Here is a 21484-nt window from a genome sequence, read left to right on the forward strand (position 1 = left end):
GCAAGTCCAAGTATGAACACACAAAACATATACAGAAAGGTAATTCAAGAGCTATTATAGTTCACAATATAGTTCACATCATATTCAGACAACCACCGGGCATATGAGACATCTTCCCTGAAGTAGCATGAATTTCTGTTGCATTGTGAAGTTGTATCAATTAATATTTAGTTAAAAATTCCAACCAGTGGGTGATGAATGTCAGCTTTCACTGAGGACGATGTTTCAATGTGCCCAGCCACACCCTCCACTTGCAGGCTTTATTGTCTTTATGGAATGTCGTGAGGTTTGCACGAGTGAAAGCCACTCTTATTACCACCCAGAAGGTAAGGCTGGGTACATACAGGAATCAGGGACCCTGAACAGAAGCACTCATGGTGTTTCTGACCAAATGTGCGTCCAGAGGATCCCTCTTTGCAAAGGGAACTTTCTAAAGAAAAGCAGCTTTCCTGCTCTTGGAAAATTTCCTGTTTCTAGGGAGGAAAACTGAAGGTCCACTGTTTTCCTCATGTTTTGTCTTTTACTGTATAGCTTAGTGTTCTCTCCTTCAATCTCTCAATCTTTCTTTCCTTCCCCTCCCCCTCCTCTCTCTCCCTCTTCCCCCTCCTCCTGCTCCTCCTCCTCCATTTCTGTAATCTATCTTTCTCCATAGGGTCTTTCTCTACTGCCAAGGCTGGCTTGAAATTCATTATATAGCCCACATTGGCCTCAAATTCAAGGACCTCCAGCTTTCACCTAGCAAGTCTGGTGTTACAGGTATACATCTTTTATGCCTGGTTCTGATGTACTTGTCTTAAACATGGCTTTCATTGAATGTAAATAGGAAATGTCTAATTTCTTAGGAAGCAGTGAAAAAGATATTTCAGTGCTATTGTTTTAAATGTTTTCTCTATTCTTCTAGTCATTATTCTTTTACACTGGAAGTCTAAGTTCAAGGGAAAGTTTTTGTTTGTGGTTTTGTTGTAGTTTGTCTTCTTATTTCCTTCCTTCAGACAGGGTCTCACTACCGCTATATAGCCCAGGATACCTTGAAACTCACAATCTACCTGTTTTGTAACTGCAGGGATTATAGGCTCGTGCCACCATACTCGGCTTGTGGAAAACATTTGAAAATTCCAAGGATCTAAGAGCAGGAGTCTTAAAAGTCACTTGACAACTCTATTACAGAGTTATAGTAAACAAAACAGCTTGGTATTGGCACAAGAACAGGCCTGAAGACCGAGAAATCAATCCGCAGATTTATGGCCACCTAATTTTTGATAAGGGAGCCAGAAAAATAGAATGGAAGAAAGACAGCCTCTTCAAGGAGTGCTGACAGAACTGGTTAAGCAGAAAACTAAAGCTGGATCCTTTTATGTCATCCTGCATCAGAATTAATTCCAAATGGATCAAAGACCTCAAGTTAAAAGCAGATAGCCTGAAACCTTTACAAGAAGGAATTGGAAATACACTAGATCTCCTTGGCACAAGTCAAAACTTTCTTAATAAAGACCTAGAAATACAACAAATTAAAGAAAGTTTGGACAAATGGGCCCATTAAACTGCAATGCTTCTGTACGGCAAAGGACATAGCTAGTAAGTTAAACAGAAAGCCCACAGAGTAGGAGAAGATCTTCACTAGCCATACAACAGACAAGGGCCTCATATCTAAAATATATCTGCATATCAAAAAATTGAATCTCTCCAAAACAAATCCTCAAAAAAACCATCCCATGAAAAGATGGGCCAAAGACTTAAAGAGAGTCTTCTCTGAAGAAGAAACAAAAATGGCCTATAGACACATGAAGAAATGCTCAACATCTCTGGCCATAAAAGAAATGCAAATCAAAACAACTTTGAGATTCCACCTCACTCCAGTTAGAATGGACATTATCAAGAAAAACAACAGATTCTGGTGGGGATGTGGCCAGGAGGGATCACTACTACACTCTTGGTGGTAGTATAAACTTGTTCAGCCACTCTGGAAAGCAGTATGGTGGTTACTCAAAAGACTAAACATAGAGCTCCCCTATGACCCAGCAATTCCACTACTTGGCATTTACCCAATCGTCCAGAAACCAGGACATACTAGAGCCTCTAGCACAAGGATGTTCATTGCAGCACTATTTACCATAGCAAAGATATGGAACCAACCCAGATGCCCCTCAGTTGATGAGTGGATCAACAAGATGTGGTATTTATACACAATGGAATTCTATGCTGCCATCAGAAAGAATGGCATCACCCCTTTTGTAAGGAAATGGAAAGACTTGGAAAAAAAATCATATTAAGTGAAGTAAGCCAGATCCAAAGGAACATAGGCTCAATGGTTTCCCTCATTTGTAATAATTAGTACACATCCAGGACTCCTCTAGCAGAGGATTACAATAGCTCAAAACCTAGATACATAAGGTCATATAGGATGAGACTAAATGAAAGAATCTCTAGGATATGGAAATGAGCCTCATCTTGTATAACTGTTGTTCTCAATGTACTATGTTATTTCTCTTCTGTTGCCTTTTGGTCAATCTCATTTTGTTACTGTATCTGACTTTGTTACCTAGTATATTATATATATATATATATGTTTATTTGAAATAGGAAAGGGAGGGGGAAAACAAGATGATTGGGATGGGGTGGGGGAGGAAATGGGGACAAAAACATGAGAAGGGGTATCAATGTATGAGAAGTAATGCACCTACTACCTCACTGTAACCCCTCTATACATTAACCCCTCTATACATTACCCTGACAATAAAAAATAAAAAGTTTAAAGTCATCTGGCAAGCTGCATACCAGTGGCTCACATCTGTAATCCTTGTTGCTCAAAAGGCTGACATTTAAGGATCCAGGTTCAAAGCCAGCCAGGGCAGTAAAGTCCAAAAGAATCTTATCTTCAATGAAACACCAGAAAACCAGAAATGACACTGTGACTCAAAGTGATAGAGCACTAGCCTTAAGGAGAAATGCCGAGAGACATCAAGCCCCACAACTGGGGGAAAAATAATTTGGCACCTCCTAAAAACCCTTAGTTCCATATCTTACTTGGAAGGAGACACTAGAGTTGAAAGCAGAGCTGTGAGGAGGGCAGTTGAGCAGCTGAGGTCTTCTTCTCTGTCAACACTCTGCCCTTCATTTTTGCTCCTCCAAGATGAACCTCAAGATGCTTTTGAGAACAGCGAACTAGTTCACCCACTTTACTTGAGCTTGAAACTCTTCCCCTAACATCACACAGATCGCTCATCTTGAAGATTGACCCTCTGTCTAGAAGGTAGCCTATGATATGCTCTCAAACTGCTTTGGAAAAATCCCCATTGCTTTGCAAATTACTGGATGTGCTTAGTAATTAATATGGAGGAAAATACATTTGAATGGACATTTAAACCTGGACTGATACATCAAAGATTTTAATTAGCATCCAAAGAAATGTTTTACAGAGAGCAGAAGGATAAAGATCTGGGGAAGGAGGAAGAAGAATTCAGAAAGAATGGACAATTCTAGTTCAGACACAGCCAAGAATGAAGGTAGCTTAGGTGCTCTTAACACTAGCTGGTTGAAAGGACTGCAAGGTAGGCCCTCAGAAGTGAGGGGCTTCCTTCTGAGGGCCTACGTCACTTTTAACACTGGTGTTCCTTGTGGGACATTTCCAAATTTCCTGTTTTGTTTAAATATGGAGTTCATTTTTCTTTTCTCCATTCCTATCCATTTGTTTCACTTTTATCTCCTGTTACCTTACCCGATCTGGGATAGATAATAAATTCTATAAATCAGGTAGGATCAGTGGTTTGTTCTATTTTTCATTTTAACTCCAAATTTAAATTACAAAAATATATAGTGGCAAATGAATAATAAAGTATATTCTGTGAATCCAAAATAAATCATATCAAATATTCATTTAATTTCTGCTAATTTTACTCAAAATTCATATCATTATTAATATTAGGATCTTCTCTTTTCCTTAGTAATGAAAGATACAAACACTCTCCAAATTCTTTTCTAATACTTTGCAAGCAATTATTCAAATTATAAACAATAAATTAAGCTACACAGATTCATTGATTGTCTAAAACTTATTGAATGGGTACAAAATTAACAGGGAAGGTTGACCAAAACAATTTTTAGAATTAATCTCCAAAGCAGCTTCCATTAGTTACTGGCATTGTAATATGGCCAAGCTTAACTTAATCTTAAGTATGTATAACCTTAAAACAAACAGCAAGAATATCAATAGAATTGGTTTGGGTCATTAAAATGGAAGTATCAGTGACAATGTAAGTTCTGTACATTGAAAACACTATTTTATGGATGTGATTTTTTTACTAATAGTTGTAATATGAATCAAATATATAGTCTTTAATGAAGGTAAATGGATTGACTTTCTAATTTGAAAAGATGCCTTCTCTTATTAGAAAACAAAAGCTTTTTATCTTGGTGTTTTTGTGGGGAGTATTTTGCAGTACTGTAGTTTGAACTCAGGGCCTGGCAGTTGCTACGCAGACACTCTATGGCTTAAGCCATTCCTCTAGCCCTTTGCTCTGATTATTTTTGAGAAAAGGTCTCACTTTTTGCCCTGATCCTCCTATTTATCCTTCTGACCATAGCTAGGGCCACAGACATACATTTCCACATCCAGCCTTCCCTGTTGAAATGGAGCTTCAGGAACTTTTTCCCAGGGTGATCCTAGACTTCCAACTTCAGAGTAGCTAGAATTACACAAGCTGGCAGCTGTGCTGAGCATGAAACAAAGCATACAAGCTAACAGAAAAATCAGACATGGTCTCATTAGATACTTCACGGGTGTGAAACCCAAACTTTTAAGAAGTTAACTGATTGCCACGTGGCAAATATCTCTTTTCTAGTCTAAAACTTAAGTGCCTGGAGGATGAAGTCCAAAGCTGTTCCTAGACTGGCTCCTGTTCTACATTTTAAAGAATTTTGTTTCCTTTTCCCAACTTTACACATTTGCACATTTGTTACACTAACAGTACATTCTCACCACATTCCCGACTTTGCACATTTGTTACACTAACAGTACATTCTCACCATACACACTTTTATCTGTTATTTGCTCTGGCTTTGCATTTTGTCCAAAATTCAGCCTTGTGAATTCTAAACTCCTCCTCAGGATTCCTTATATAGTTTTCTTGTTCTATCTTCCACCTAGCAGTAATGTAATGTGATGACATTGTGTTGTTCACATTGTAACATCGTTATATTATTCCCTAAGAATCTTTTTTTCTTGTTACCTTGACCAACAATACGAAATAGTAGGCCAGGTGCAGTGGATCACATCTTTAATCCTAGCTACCTACGAGGCTGAGATCTGAGGATCCTGGTTCAAAGCCAGCCCAGGCACTAAAGATCTCGACATTCTTATCTCCATTAACCTCTAGAAAACAGGAAGTGGCACTGTGACTCAAGGAGTAAGGTAGTAGCCTTGATCTGTAGAGCTCAGGGACAACATCTTAGCCCAGGGGTACAGTGTTAGCCTTGAGCTGACGAGCTCAGGGACAGGCCCAGAATACAAGCTCCACTACTGACAACAACAACAATAAAAAGAAGAAGAAGAAAAAAGTCTTCTGAGAGTCAAGTATTACAGCTTAGTTCAGAATCAGGAAGAAATTAATAAACTATAATGGGCAGATAGAGATATACATAATGTGTAGCAGAATTAATAAATAAACCAACCAACAAGAATGGGAACAAATAAGTCAGGTTTTTCAACCTTAACATGATTGACATTCTGGATCAGGATACTTCTTTCATTGTGGACACTGTCTTATACATTGTAGAATATTTCCTACCCTCTCTGACCTCAACCTGCCTAAATCAAGGACCAGCAGCCTCACTTACCCATCCACCCAATAATAACATTAATAATGTATCCAGCCAATAAAAAATATAATCCAAGTATAAAATCATTCTTGGTTGAAACTCTCTGGAATACACAGGAAGATGACTGGATGCTGCAATTCAGATGAAAAGCAGAAATTAAAATTTTGGTTTCATTGTACCCAGTGCTTTTTCCATTATGATTTAGCTTTTATAAGATTCAAATTCAATTCTTAGTTTTCCAACAATCTATTATTAAAAACTGAAGAGAAAAAAGCTAAGAAAGGTATAATTTATGAGATAAAGTACTTAGAACAGCACCAGGAGTAAAGTATGCCTTTTTTTTTTTTTTGGCAGTCCTGGGCTTGAGCTCAGGGCCTGAGCACTGTCCTTGGACTGGACTTTCTCAAGGCTAGAGCTCTACCACTTGAGCCTCAGCACCACTTCCGGCTTTTTCTCTATATGTGGTACCAAGGAATCGAACCCACATCTTCGTGCATGCTAGGCAAGCACTTTAACCACCAGGCCAAACTCCCGGCCCCATAAAGTATGCCTTTCTTTCTTTTTTGACCTTTGCGTTTAAAAAAAAAATACTAAACTGTAGTCCAGACTATTAAATACTTGATTTTGGCAGAAAAATTTGTTCCCAGAAGCTCCAAGATTTAATTTTTTTTCCCCTAAATGCCACTAAATAGCACCATCTTGTGGTAATTAGAGGAATTCATTTGATTTCAGCTTAAAATGTCTTGTTATTTTGCAGAAAAGAGAATACAGAGCTACTTTTGAAAATTTGCTTATGGAAATATTCTTCTAAATTCAGAATTAGTGTCTTAGTGTGAAATTTGACTTTGATTGCAGAATACAATCAACACTTTATTACTTGACTGTGACTACAATTTCCTCTTTGGCCTTAGGAAAGACAAATAATCATCTACCTGTTTGTTGCCATCACAGATGCAAATTACCACTATGTTCAGTGAGCAAAGCAATGGTCTTCCAACAAGGAGGCATATCTTACTACACTATTTAATATCTAAACATACTTATAATTAAATTTCTATAAGAATTGCAAGTACTGGATAAGCAAAGTGTTTATTATAAGATTGAAAAGACTGAAAAAGCTAGTAATGTTTCATTGAAAATACAAGACTTATTAAAAGTGACAAATTCAGAAATAGGGAGGTAGATAAGCATGTGAATATTTGTTTATAATGCCATGATGTCAAACTTCTATATTTTATATGCTAATATTTTAGTGGAAAAGTATAATTGCAATTACCTTTCTCATTTCTTCTTATTTCCAGGAAGTGTATTCTATGATACCTTGCAACAGCCAGTGAGGGAAAAACTTTTGATGTAATATTCAGCCACCTAACATTGGACCTAAATATGTACCCAAAATAGCATTTTTCTCTAAATTTAAAAGGGAGGTGTCATGAAAAGTAAATTATATCAAAGTAGGTATGGAGTATTCTCTTTTTGAAATGTGTGAACTTTTCCTTGGTGATCTGAATGAAAATATCACAAAATGCCAATAGCATCAAATGTTAATGGTACCTCACAATGCCCTTATGAGATTTCCTGGTATGAGAAGAATATCTCTACTAAAATAGGCAATTGAAGTCTAATTTCAAAGGCAAAATACTTAATGGACTAAAATTCTCGTGTTTTCATCCTGGTAGTTTGTCTTCTCCATGAGATTAACTTTCAGGGACTCACATGTAAAGATCCTGCTTAAATTTGCCCCTTGGTAATCGTTTTTTCATGCTTCCAAATAGAAATAGAAAGAACTGCTAACCAGGTTCAGCCTGGAACATCTAGTTTCTAAGCTCTTATTTTTCCTTAATGTAAGGTTCCACTGTTTTGGGAAATGGTGAAAATTCAAGGGTACCCAAAAGAGAAGGTTTCCTGCAGGATATTTATCATAATTGTTCTGACCCCAAAGTTAACTATTTTTTTATTGTCGAGATAATGTATAGAGGGGTTACAGTTTTGCTTCTACAAAAAAAAAGGCAAATAATTGGTGTTTGGCTTTGAGCAAATTTGGCCTGTGATTGACCAAATTCCACCATCATAGAAGGAATTCGGGCCAGAAATAAGGAAACTATATTTTTATTCCAGTCTGCTTCTAAGTGGTGTATAATATGAGCTACATGACTCTACCCCCCTGTGCCTCAGTACCTTTATCTATAAATTGAGGTGAGTTGAACTAAATGGTCATCAATATCCTTTCCAGGTTAATCAATATGATGCCACAACTCAGCCAGATGTGATGGCACACACCTATCATTAGAGGGTTGTGGTCAGCCCAATAAAAGCAGTAGAGTGTTTACTTGATAAGCCTGAGGCTCTAGGTTAAAATCCCAAGAACCTCTCCCCTCTACAAAAAGTGGTAATGAATTGTCCTCTGGAATAGGAACATAACTCAGCTTCAGTATCCTCATTCTAAACGTAGCACCAAAGGACAATTTGAGAAGTGTTATCCTTCAAAGTCTGTGTTTCTAACGAAGCCATCTCAGATTCCTCTGGGTGACCAAAGACACGTGTATAACTTTTTTAGAAGTTTTAAAATTTTTTCCCATAGTATCATTTGTTTTCCATAGCATCAAGACTTCATTTTACTTGTAAATATTTTCTTCAAATTTCAGATTTCTTCTAATTCTGCTGTTCCAAAATCAAGCTCCTAATTCTTTGCACCTTTTGCAGTATATAGATAGTAATCATTCATACCTGAAGAGTTTCTTACTGAATTAGGCCTACAAAACATTTATTCCTGTCGGTGCTCCAAAGATCGGGTATCTCTGCATGGCATATTGTCTTGTTCTGCTCTTTAAAATCTCAGTTTGGTTAACCAATTTCTTTTGGGCAGGATGTATCACTTCAAGGAATAATTTTAACTATCCTTCTAAACCTAAGATTCATTCTGTTTTAACAGTGGAGCCATTTCTGGAAATATCTGATACATCTCTGGTTAGATTTCCCATTCCTTTTTTTAAAAAAATTGAACTAATTTTCTCTTAGTAACAAATTAGGACCTCAGGTTTTCTTTTTTAACAGTAGGGTGACCCTTTATCACATACATGACCTATATCAGTCTAATCATTACTTTCAACCACTCATTTTCTTTTCATTACTTTATCTTCCATTCTAGTATTTAGTACACAGAATTTCCAGGAAAATTAGACATGTTTTTAAAGTGGGCTACCTAGAGTTAAGTTGAACTTAACCTCTTCACCTGCCCTAATCTCCTAGCTACTGAATTTGACACTAACTTTGTAAAACTGTAATTCTGCTCTTATGTTTAATATATCAAACAAATTGTGGCACAAATGAATGGCTCATTAATATCATGACTTCATCCTATGGATACTATAATAAACAGGGTTGGAATCACCAATATAATTTATTAGAATTAAACATAGTATCAATATCAGATATTCTAATAAAAATACTCAGAATACTTTCTATACTAGATTTTACACCATTTCTACAGTTTTATTAATTCCACAATATGAAGCTATGTATTTTAGTAGTGTATGTCATTAGTTGATGGCAACTGTTTTCATCGATAATGAAAAGGTCTTTTATAATTGTTTTTTCTTTTAAAGTTATCGACATTCATGTTATTTTTATCTTACTTGTAAATTAAGCTCATTTAAATTACTAATCTACATTTAAATTCTATTTGAGATGTTTTTAAAAAGTAGGAATTAGACATATTGTGTGCAAAATATTGAAAAACATAATCCCTTTAAAAATATCCACCATGTCTCTCCTCCCTTTCCTTTTAATTCAAGCTAGTTTCTTTTGAAGAAGTCTTGCCAATGTTTCTGCGAACTATTTTTGTTTGAAAATTTTAGGGTGGAATAGTTGTTTTAGATGAAGGAAACTGTATTTGCAATTACAGCTTATAAAATAAAGAAAACCATGAATTCCCTTTGGCATCAATTTGAGTCAAGGTCAAAATTAGATTTCCTCTTCCTATAACATTTGAATTAGAAACTCCTTTTTCTGTAAGTAAATAGATGCAGGCAGGGGCCAGGGTGGGTCAACTGGAAACTACAAAATATACTGCATGATCACTACAGTTAAAATATAATTTTAAGTGAACAGCTCACTTACTTTTGACCTTGTCTGTTACAGGAAATTGTTTGGGGTCTTAGCATGCATATCATTTAAGATATCTTAATTCAATAAAGAAATTGGCCTTAAGGTTTTCAGATTAACACTACCAAAATGCTGAAGTCATTTATTTTTACATCAAGTTGTGTGACAGTAATAATGGTAATAACTGCAAAGAAAAGTATTGGGGCCCATTATTCAATTTAATTATTAAGTGCCATGAGAAAATGAAAAAAATACTTTTAGAGATATTGTTAGCCTCTAAACACTGCAATATTAAATTGTCCTTGGAAGAAAGGTTTCATGATTAATATTCAAAAATCAATCCTAAAGTTGTCCTTTGGATGGGAGAATAATATGGGGCTTGGGCTGGAAAAATCACCTCCTTTACTCTTATCCACTCTTATTCGAATGTGATGCTTTACTTCCGATGGCCTTGTATGGTAACTGAGAATTCCATCTCAACGCACACAAGTTACATCATACATGTTAGGCCAATGTTTGTGAGTGCTAACTCACAAATAATTGACTTGAAAAAGGCCTCAAAATAGTCCTCTGAAAAGACACATGTAGATATTAATCAGACTCTGAAAGGGAAGATCATGAAAGAGTTGTTCAGCCAGAATTGAATTTTCTCAGTACACCTATTATAAGGGGATAGGAGCTGGAATGTAGCTTAGCGGTAGAGTGCTTGCCTTGCTTGCATGCATGAAGCCCCGGATTCAATTCCTCAGTACCACATAAGCAGAAAACGCTGAAAGTGGCACTGTGGCTCAAGTGGTAGAGTGATGGCTTGAAGGTCAGGAAAAGTGCACAGGCCTGGTCAAAAAAAGAGAAGTGCTAAGATTAGACTACTCACTAGACAGTATCAAATGTCCATACTATGTTCTTAGGAGTGTATTATTTATTATGTAAAATTTGAAAGTATAGAGTAGTGTAATTCTATATGCCTAACTTCGACAATTACTAATGTGTAACCAGTAGCCATTTTTTTTTATGCCTATTCCAAATATTTTTTTCTCTTCACTCTGACCTTCAAGTGTGATTTTTAAAGGAAGCCCAGCTATCGTATTTTATCCATAAAGAGGTGTTGAAAGAAACAGGTCACTAGTTTTTCTATGACCTACATCTGCTTGGGAAAATTTAGGTTACCAAGCAAATATCACCAAAGGGCATTTGCTCCAGCAATTTTTCTGGTCACATCCAGCTTCTGTTCTCTTGGGGATTTTCTATACTCCTCCCTGGCCAGTGGAATTACCTTCCGTCTATCCATGATTGCAACTTGGTTTAAAAGTTGTCCCAGGAAATCATTATTCATTTATTTATTTTCTCCTTCGCCTGTTATTTCCAGGCACTGAAGGTAGAGTCTTGAATAGGTTAGAGCAGGAACTTGTATTCCAATTCATTTGCTAAAATTGTAGCCCCAGAGACTTATTGCTTTGAAGGTGACCTATTGGCATGGGGATTGTTGTCCCAGACTCTACCTCTTGTCTTGCTTGAAAAGCTCTGTCTCTGCTCCTAAAAAGCCTATACCCAGGAACTAAATACACATGGAAGGCGATGATTTTGAAGGCCACACTTCTATAGGAACTAAGAAGATTCATGTGTGCTTCTTGTTACCAAACTTCCTCGAATCCCATTCTCCAGAGTATTTCAGGTAGGTACCAGAAAATGTGAATGATCAACTTTCATCTCAAATTAAAATATCAGTAGAAAAACTATCCCATGTTGAAAACTCATAACTTTGAGATTAAATTTCTAAATTAGATGACAACACGAAGAAAATATGTATAAATATCTACATAAAAGTACCATATAATTTAGTAACTCTCATGTACTATTATCTTAAAATGAATAATGATTATGCAAAAATTAGCTCCCTTATAGATCAATCTCTAATTTAAAAACTGATGTTTAGAGCTATAAAAAGATATTATTGTTTTTTTTGGCAACATTGAGTGCTATGTAATTCAAATTCTTTTGGAAGCCATCTGTAGCACTTTGAAATTCTGATGCTTCAAAACTGTCTTTTATCTTGACAGATACTTGTTAGAAATTAATTCAGTATTTAAATCACACAGTATATACCTGCAATGAAAAGTTATAAGATAATAAAAGGTTTTATACAAATCACAAAAGGTTTCTTTCATACTTGAAATTCAACTAGTTTTAACTGTCTTCATTTCCCTAATCAAAAAAATTAAGTTATCATATACTACAGTACAAAGCATTCTCTGCTATTGCTTCTTTGGGGATTCAGAATATAAAAGGTTTCTAATTTTAAGGATCCAAAAGCTTTACTAGCTAGATGAATTATATTTTAAAATTCCCATTAATTTATTTTCAAATGAAGAAAACCCACAACTCAGAGAAACTGATAATTATGGAGAAAAAGGCCTTGATTTGTAATTGTACCCAAATATGTAAGCCTACATTTTGTAAGCGCTATAAAGATTACATCCTCTTCAAAAGATTTGCAAATTCTCATAGGCACATAACTCAGAGAATGAGAAGATTGTAATTTGAAAAAATTACAGATCTCATTGTTTTTTGATGTGTGAAACCTACAAACAAATATCAGGAGATTGTATTGCAAAATTGAAAATCTCTTGTTTAGTTTTATAAAGGACAGTGTCCTATGTGGCTTACAACCCTGATTTAAAAGAAAAATGCAGAGTAATGCAAAAGAGACTCTAATCACTGCATCTAATTACAAAGAAGAATAACTCAGTAAAAAATTTTTTTAAGTATTCTTGGGCAGGCATGTGGTCTAGTGGTCAGAGCATGGGATTGCAGCTCAGTAGTCTAAATTTGTATTTTAAACACCACTTGAAGATTTCTCCATGACTTTAAGCATGCCATTAACTTTATTTTTAAATAAGGATCCAAGATCTGTCCTTAATAATTACAAAGCAGTTTTGTAATTCTAACTCTGTAAATACTCTCCAAAATTAAGAGATGTGATTGCCTTCTTGACTCTTTGCTATTAAAGAACATCTTAACAAAAATTATGTGAGCATTAAACATGGTAAGTGGCTTCACTGTGACATTTCTACACATGCATAGCATGGACTTTGTTCACATATCCCTCTTATTTCTCCTCTCTTTTAACCCCTCTCTTCCCCTTTTTCCTTCCATCTTCCTAGGAGTCTCTTTGTTTTGAACAAATACTTCCAGCCATTTGCTAGTAGTAGCTTGCTATGCCCGTGTGTTATTCCAAAGTCACTTCAGGGCATTATTTAACAATGAAATAGCTGGTAGGATGACTACTTTCAGTAATTTTCCCTAAATCACTCTTTTGCTTTTGAGGAAATGGCAGTTCCTCAATGGAGCCAAAGCTGCTTTCTTCATGCTAATTGTTATTGTCTCGCTAAGGAACTTGTACTCCCCAATGATAGGCCTGCTTTGTGTTTTGTTTATGTGCAGTGTTTTTCAAGTGTTCCTCCAAGTGTAATAACTACAGACAAACTATCATGCAAGTTTCTTTTAAATTATCACTAGATTTCTAGGGAAAGATACAGGTAAATGATTCAAATTCTAATATACATCTATAAATCAATTACAATGGTATTTTTCACTGGGAATTGCTAATATTTGAGTTCAAGGAATGTAATCTAATTTACTGGCTTTTTCTTTTGTTCCTTCCTTCCTTTCTTCCCCTTTCTCAAACTTTCTCTTTTTCTGCCTTTCTTTGAAATTTCTTCTTTCTTCATTTGCCTGCTTACTTTCAAGAGTATCAGTACTGTAACCATGTCCAAGTAACAACATTCTTGTGTGTGTTTAGTCTTTGTTTAGTGTGCTTTATTGTTGGGAGAATCCATCCAATCTAATTTGCTAAAACATGTAGTATGCAAATTAGAAACAAGCAGAAATCGAGACAGTGTGGGCTATTGAAATAACATGCAATGAACTGTATAAATTTGGCCCCAAATTTAAAATTTAGCAAGAACACTAGGTACCAATTTTATTGCATACTTTCCATGTAAAAAAAACCTTTTTAAAACAGCAATTTTTCAAGATAATGCTGCAAGAAGGAAATGGAGACTATTCTAAGGCAGAGTAAATCAGTTCAAGAAAAGGTCTTGCGTTATGTTTCTCTAATCAGGACTACAGTGTAAGAATGTCTTGCTAAAGTACTTAAAGCACTATTAAATGCTCAAGAGTCTCAGATGAGGAATCACTGAGTTAAAGAATCAGATCCCAAAGGGGTCAGTTTGGTCTTGTGGCTTTATGTGGGAAGAAAATTAGGAATTGAGTTTTCACTAAATTTTTCCTCTAGGGAAGATATTAAAATGAAATTGTATTGCTCATACAGCTTCAGAGAAGGCTTTGGATTCCCAGGGGTGAGAGAGGGTATGTTAAATACAACTTATTAAGTTTGTAAAACTAAAAATAAATTCATTTACTTAAAACTGACCTATTCTAAATGCAGAAATTTAGTACTGTGTTTAGTTAATTTAAGTTCACTTTTAAATTTTGATTGGGCCTGTTCATTCAAAAATATTGACAAGAAAGTAATTCCTTAGAATTTGTTATTCATAGTAAATGACATACCTTTCTTCTTTCATTTCTTTCTTTCTTTATCCTTCTGTCTGTTCTTTCTGGCTTCCCAAAGCCAGATCCCATTTACTTCTTTACAACCCAGAAATTAAAATCAACAAGAATAGCACTTGCAACTGACTCTACTTCTGAGGAAAAGGGAGAAACTACTTAAAATATGGGAATAAATTCTGCTCTAATGTAATAAAGTATAATGGGTCAACTTTTAAAAGTACATATCATAATGGTAAATTGCCATTCTATGACAAGTTTCACTGATACCTGAACTTTCTCTGAATTCATAATTTTTTTCCTTAGCTCCAGTTATATATTATATAACACAACTTTTTCATTCTAATCTTAAATCTGATACTTTATTACTTTACATACATATGGGACAATTATCTCAGTGCAATATCCAAAATGGTGTTGGAATTTTGAGAGTGAATCATTCTGCTTTCTTTGTGTCCTCTTGTCCTGTAAATCCTGAATTTTACTTATGATGAAGCTCTCTCTCTCCCTCTCGCTCTCTCTCTCCTATTAGCAGAGAATCAGATGTAATTATTTCAGTAATGGATCTGCACTTTATCTCTTTTGTTTTCAAATTAAAATCATTAAAAAATTTACATTTGAATTGTTAGATTACTGACCACAGAATAAACTGTTAATTGTAATGCAGAACCTACAAAAGTGGCAAGATATATAAGAAGTTCCATCCTGATACAGTATTATTTTTGTTGAAGTAGCCTTTTAAAAGGATTCCAGACATAGGTTCATGATCTGTCATTAATATTCAGCATTAGAATTTTGCTATAGAACAAATGATTGTGCAGGATTAGGTTCAGTTGTAAGGAACAGAAAACTGCAGAATGTTTAAGAAGAATGGAAGTGCTTATTATCTGATCAAATCCAGAGAGCAGTTCAGAATCTCCAGAAAACATGTTCATAGTTAAGCAGGTCAGGATTTCCAGAAAGCATGCTCATAGTTAAGCTCCTTTTACTAAGCTCAGTATCTGCTACCAATTTAGAATGGCAAGTAGTTGCTCCGGCTGTTGAATTTGTAGGCCAGGTGGCAAGAAGATGGAGGGGCATACCCTATTGACAGCATGTCAATGCAAGTTTTGTCATCAGCATGGGATCATCAGTGTGGAACAGAATCAGTAGATTCATCACTTTTATTTTTTATTATGTTTGATGATATATTTACTAGCAAAAAATGTTTCACAAGAAGATAAAAAATGAGCACATGTTACAGGTTTTGTTTTACTATTGCTATATACATATATATATACACATATACATACATACATACATACATAAAAACATACATACATATAAATAACTAGACAGTTTTACCAGTTCAAAGGACAGACAGCATAAATTTGTATAAAGAAATTTAAGATGAATTGTAAATCAAGACAAGATTTTTTTGTTGAAAAGGAGAGAAAATAAATACGAGAGGACATAATTTACATATTTATCAGTTATCGATAATTAAAGTGTTGCTAAACAATTCAAAGACAATGAAGAACTAGACTGACAACTTAGAAGAGTGTGGTTAGGTTTCCATTAAAGTACATTTTCTCCACATTATTCCCTGCTTGGTGAAAAATAATCCAAAAAAAACATTACCCTGGATTACAAAATAACATGTTTCATTATATTTGACCTGATTATTTACAGAGTTGCAACATACCTACTGGTTTTCCATATAAGTCTTCTTAAAATTTTTTTTTTTTTGCCAGTCCTGGGCTTGAACTCAGAGACTGAGCACTGTCCTTGGATTTACTCAAGGCTAGAGCTCTACCACTTGAGCCTCAGCACCATTTCTGGCTTTTTTCTATGTATGTGGTACCAAGGAATCGAACCCAGGTCTTCGTGCAAGCTAAGCAAGCACTCTATCACTAGGCCAAACTCCCAGCCCTGTAAAACTTTTTTTTTGTGTGTGTGTGTGTGTGGCATTTTCCATTCAAAGTTGGTGAACTACCACTTGAGCCATACTTCTTCTAGGTTTTTACTGGTAAATGGTAGCTAAGAGGCTCACAGACTTTTCTGACTGGGCTAGCTTTGAACTGTGATCTTCACATCTCGGCCTCCTGAATAGATGTACACCAGTGCATGTAAATTTTCTTATAGTCTCGAGTAGAAAAATGAAAGGTTTCTGGAGATTCCCCCTTCTGTAATAAAGTACTATGCAAAACAATTATTTGAATTGAAGGCAGCTTAAGACAGAATCAATATGAGCTTCGTACTTTCCCCATGTCTACCTAGACCAGAACAAAATTCACCTTGTGAACCTTCACAAGTAGATAAAAATTTCTTCTTCTCTTAGACTATACTTCCATGAAAATAAGAATATTCAATCAGTTTCTGAATTTCAGAGATAACATGAAGAGAATATCAGTTATAAAAATTTAGTTTTAATTTATAAAAGTATACAGTGCTAAAACGTTAGAATAGCCCAAGAAGAAAGAAAAGGACTTCTTTGTGTATCTGGAACATTAAAACAACATGAAACAACATTTCAGACAAAATCTATAATCATTCCTCATCAGTTCATCATATGTATATAATCAGCTCTTGTTCCATTGGATTTTGGGTTAGTAGTTTCACAGACCCCTTAGCTATTTAACCAGAACTCTGGAAATCCTGATTCTGTTCCTTGGTAGTTAGCAAGGCTTTTTAAACAATGACACAAGAAGCCTTTGTCCAAAAGTCTCAAAGAAATTTGTTTTTGTTGCATGGAAAATCAACAGTCAAGCCAAAAGTTTACAATAATGCATAATAAGCACTGTATTTTCACAGTAAAGTTAGTAATCCTTACATTTAATTTATGAAAAAGATGAACATAAATAATTAGAGAGAAAAATCTTGATATAAAACAATTCTGAAATACAATATATTATGAATGTCAAGAATAAGTGAATATGTCAAGAGGACACAAGAATATCAAATGAAGAGACTTGAAAAATCTAATGTTGATCCCAAACATCTGTGTAGTAATAAAAATCTATAGGTAAATGATGCGAATCCCAATTGAAAACTAGTAGGCAAGAAGGTTCTAGATTCAAATTAAAGAGATATCTTGGTTAAAAATTTTTAAACAAATGAAACTATTACTGATGGCTTATACTATCTAATTAAAATACGAGGCAATATCATTATTCCAACAGATAGAAACATCATAAACACAATGACACTGAGAGACCTCTAAATTTATAATTTATGAAATGGTTATTCTAATGTCTTTTCTTCATACAAATTTCACTTCAGGAAAGACAAAGTGAAGTCTAGACTTCATTCAGACTAAGACTATGATTCTTCTGTTTTGACAATTCTTGCTAGTGATTTCTAGCACCTCTTTTTACACGGCAGATTTTTAAAAATCTATGCATTTTTTTCCAGGAGTCTTATAGAAAACTTCAAATATAGTTTCAGGTGTGAAAGATGAAGGAATTATCTTACTTCATTTTCTTTATTTCATTAATTTTATTTTACTTCCTTTATGGTTTGAGTTTTGAAATCTAAGAGTTAAAAACAGATCTTTTTTTGTGTGTGGCGGGGGGGGGGGGGGAGGAGGGAGTAATGCAGCTTGAACTCCATCTGGGTGCTGTCCTTGAGCTCTTCAGCTCAAGGCTTCTGCCCTACACCTGGGCCTGGGCACTATCCCTGAGTTCTTCAGTTCAAGGCTACCACCCTACCCTTGAGCCAAGCCCCACTTCCCATTTTCTAAAGGTTAACTGGAGATAACAGTCTCAGGTCCTTTGGTGCAAGGCTGGCATCTTAATCCTCAGATCTCAGCCTCCAGTGTAGTTGGGATTACAGGCATGAGCCACCAGGCCAGCTTAAAAATATACTTTTAATGTTTAAGAATCAAATCATTAGTGCTTGAGAGATAACACTTCTCTCTTCACGTTTAAAGACAGTAAACCATATAAAAGATAAACAGAAACAGGACTGCAGAGCCCTCTTTCCTAACAAGCCTCTTTTCTTTATATAATTCAGAACACAGTAACTATCGAAACTATTGCTCCAAAGGAGGGTCTCATTTACTCTGTTAACACTAACTTTTACCCAAGGTGAATTTTATTTCACCGGAAGAATGGGAGATCCAAGACTGAGGAAGTTGACCACTATGAATGATATCTACTAGAACCCTAACAGTCTTACAGAGATCACGAATACATAAATTAGAACTTTCTATAGCCATACCTTAATGTAACTTTTCAAGGAAGTAAAAACATGTTAACAGACCCCAAGGTATTGTCCTCACGTAACATATAAAAATAAGAAGCAAAAGCACAATCTTACAAGTGTGCTTAGTAATCAGCATGTCAGTATTCAATCTTAGGAATGATTTCAACATCCAATGAAGTCACTGACTCAATATCAATCAAAAATTTTAATTACCTGTAGATGTTTGAAATTATCTCCAAGTTCTATACTTCAAAACATAATCACTATTGAAATAAAATTTTGTCAAATAATCAATTTAATTAAGTACAGATTTACATTTTTTATAACCTTAAACATTAACATTATAAACATTAGCTTATTTCATCAGTAAATAACCATGATTAGAAAGAATATATCTAAGTATAATTTTTTAAAAAGGTATATTTAATACGATAAATCTTAGAATACACATACCTGGTTTTTCCACTAAGCCAAAATTATTAGTCTAGCTTGACAAAGACTTATCAAAATTTGGTAAGTTTCTGAAACATTCCCTAGTTAATTTCCATAAGAATACCTTTTAAACTAAAATACTGAAATATTAGAAACTGAATTTTATTATTTTCTAAGATTTTCATAATAGTCAACTTAGTTTTAAAATTTCATCTATAGGCCAATTAGAAGATATAATCTTTTTTATTAATTCAACTATGAGATTAAAAATTATATTCTTTCACAAAGAGAACTTCCTGAATTTGAAGAATGATAAAGAGACACAGATAGTTTATAGCTATTGTTCCAAACTTTCAGTCACAGTATGAGTAACAGAATTACAAAACTCACCAGTTTGTATCAAAGTACAGTTCTCTCCCTATGAGTACAAATTCTTGATTTGAATTTAAAATAGCCAGTGCATAGAAAAGGCTAGATATTTTGCCAACTCTTACCCAACAGACAGGAGATCTCTGAAAACATCTGGAAACTTTTGTTTGTAGAGAGCAATACATTTGACTATGAAATCAAAGTCCCAGTGGGGAATAAGTTATCAGCCACAAACAAAACCAAACCAAAGTTAACCTAGAGAAAAATTCAAATTACAAAAACCAGAACCAACAGAGTTATCTTGTTAGTGTGGATTCACCTCCTGGAGTCAGGAAAAGATACGCCTGAGATTTTTGGCTCAGGAGGTGCACTTTTTTGGTAATCATCAGCAAAAGATAAAAGTTATGACCCTAAGATATAGAAATAAACAGAAAAGCATCATAAACATAAAGATTTCATTTTACACGGTCCATGAGAACACAGTTACAATCAGTTTGGAAGAAAAGTCAACCACTACACATTTATTGAAAAGAACTGCAGTGGAAACCTGGGGTGTTTGTAAGAAGACAAAGTAAATCATTGTGATAACAGGACAAATTTACAAACATACCAGTGCTGTAGGGCTGGGAATTTGGCCTAGTGGTAGAGTGCTTGCTTAGCATGCATGAAGACCTGGGTTTGATTCTTTGCTCAAGTGGTAGAGTTCTAACCTTGAGAAAAATCCAAGGACAGCCCTCAGGCCCTGAGCTTAAGCCCAGGACTGGCAAAAAAAAAAAAAAAAAAAAAAGAGTGCTGTAAAATATCTAAAATTCAACAAACAGGCCTACAGTCTGGTAATAGTATCAAGTGGTATGCAGATATGATGCAGTTTTCCACTGAAGAATAACATTTTTTTAAATCATTCTTAACATATGTTTATGAACATACATCAAAATAATTAAGCATATTTAGAAAATAACAGTGCTTATTAATTGGCATTGAATACTTTGAAAACTATAGAAATGTTTGAAATATAAAAGTTAGAAATATGTTAGTGTTTTTCCATCCTCCTTTGACATACCTACATTATTTTCCACTTAGATGATTTGACAAACTATGAAATGAAAATGGTACTTGGAAGGAAAGAGGAAAATCTTAAGTTTGGAACAGAAAGAATAGACTAATATATGTACCAAATTTGGGAAGGACATAGTTTTATAATATAACATTTTCACAGAAGGCATTCCATAGTTTTTATATACAATGTAGTACATAAAAATATGAAAAGTTTTAATAAATTTCACAATTTGTATAAGACAAAGAAAATTCAAGTCTTGCTTCATATGATTATGACACTAGTAAGTAGCATTATTTTGACATTTAAAAAAGCCTGATTGGCTCAAAAAATAGCAGATAAAAAAAGTGTTTTAATTTTTAACCTGAGACTAGGAAAATAGAATGAGTAGATATGATTAGCTTCTGTGCTACATAGAAATTAGTTTATATATAGAAAACACATTAAATATCAATTTATAACCCACATTTTAAATTATATATATTTTACTAAAAATATATCATTACAATTTACCATACTTACTTGCTTGAGTTAAATTTTTTGTTTCCTAATGTAATGCATTATGTGATGAATATAATCCTATATATAGTAGCGCTTATTATAGCTAATTTCTATTCCTGCTAATATTTAAAACATGTGCCATAACAGAGTTCATGAAATCCAGGATGGTGAAGTCAGACTGGTACTCTTTCAAACGGTCTCTTCTAGTAACTAGCTGAGTGCTCCTGGAAAATAAAAAATCAAACATCAATTTTTCATTTCATTTCTTTCTTTCTTTTTTGTTTTGCCAGTCTTGGGGCTTGAACTCTGGGCCTGGGCACTGTCCCTGAGCTCTTCTGCTCAAGGCTACTGGTCTACCACAGTGCCACTTCAACAAACTTCAATTTTTCTACCATATGATGTATATAACAATGGATATATCCCAATGGCTTTTTATAGAATTAAATCAACTAGTCATGC

The sequence above is a fragment of the Megascapheus bottae genome, chromosome 21 (assembly GCF_031878675.1).
Source record: "Megascapheus bottae isolate mThoBot1 chromosome 21, mThoBot2.hap1, whole genome shotgun sequence".
NCBI lineage: Eukaryota > Metazoa > Chordata > Mammalia > Rodentia > Geomyidae > Megascapheus > Megascapheus bottae.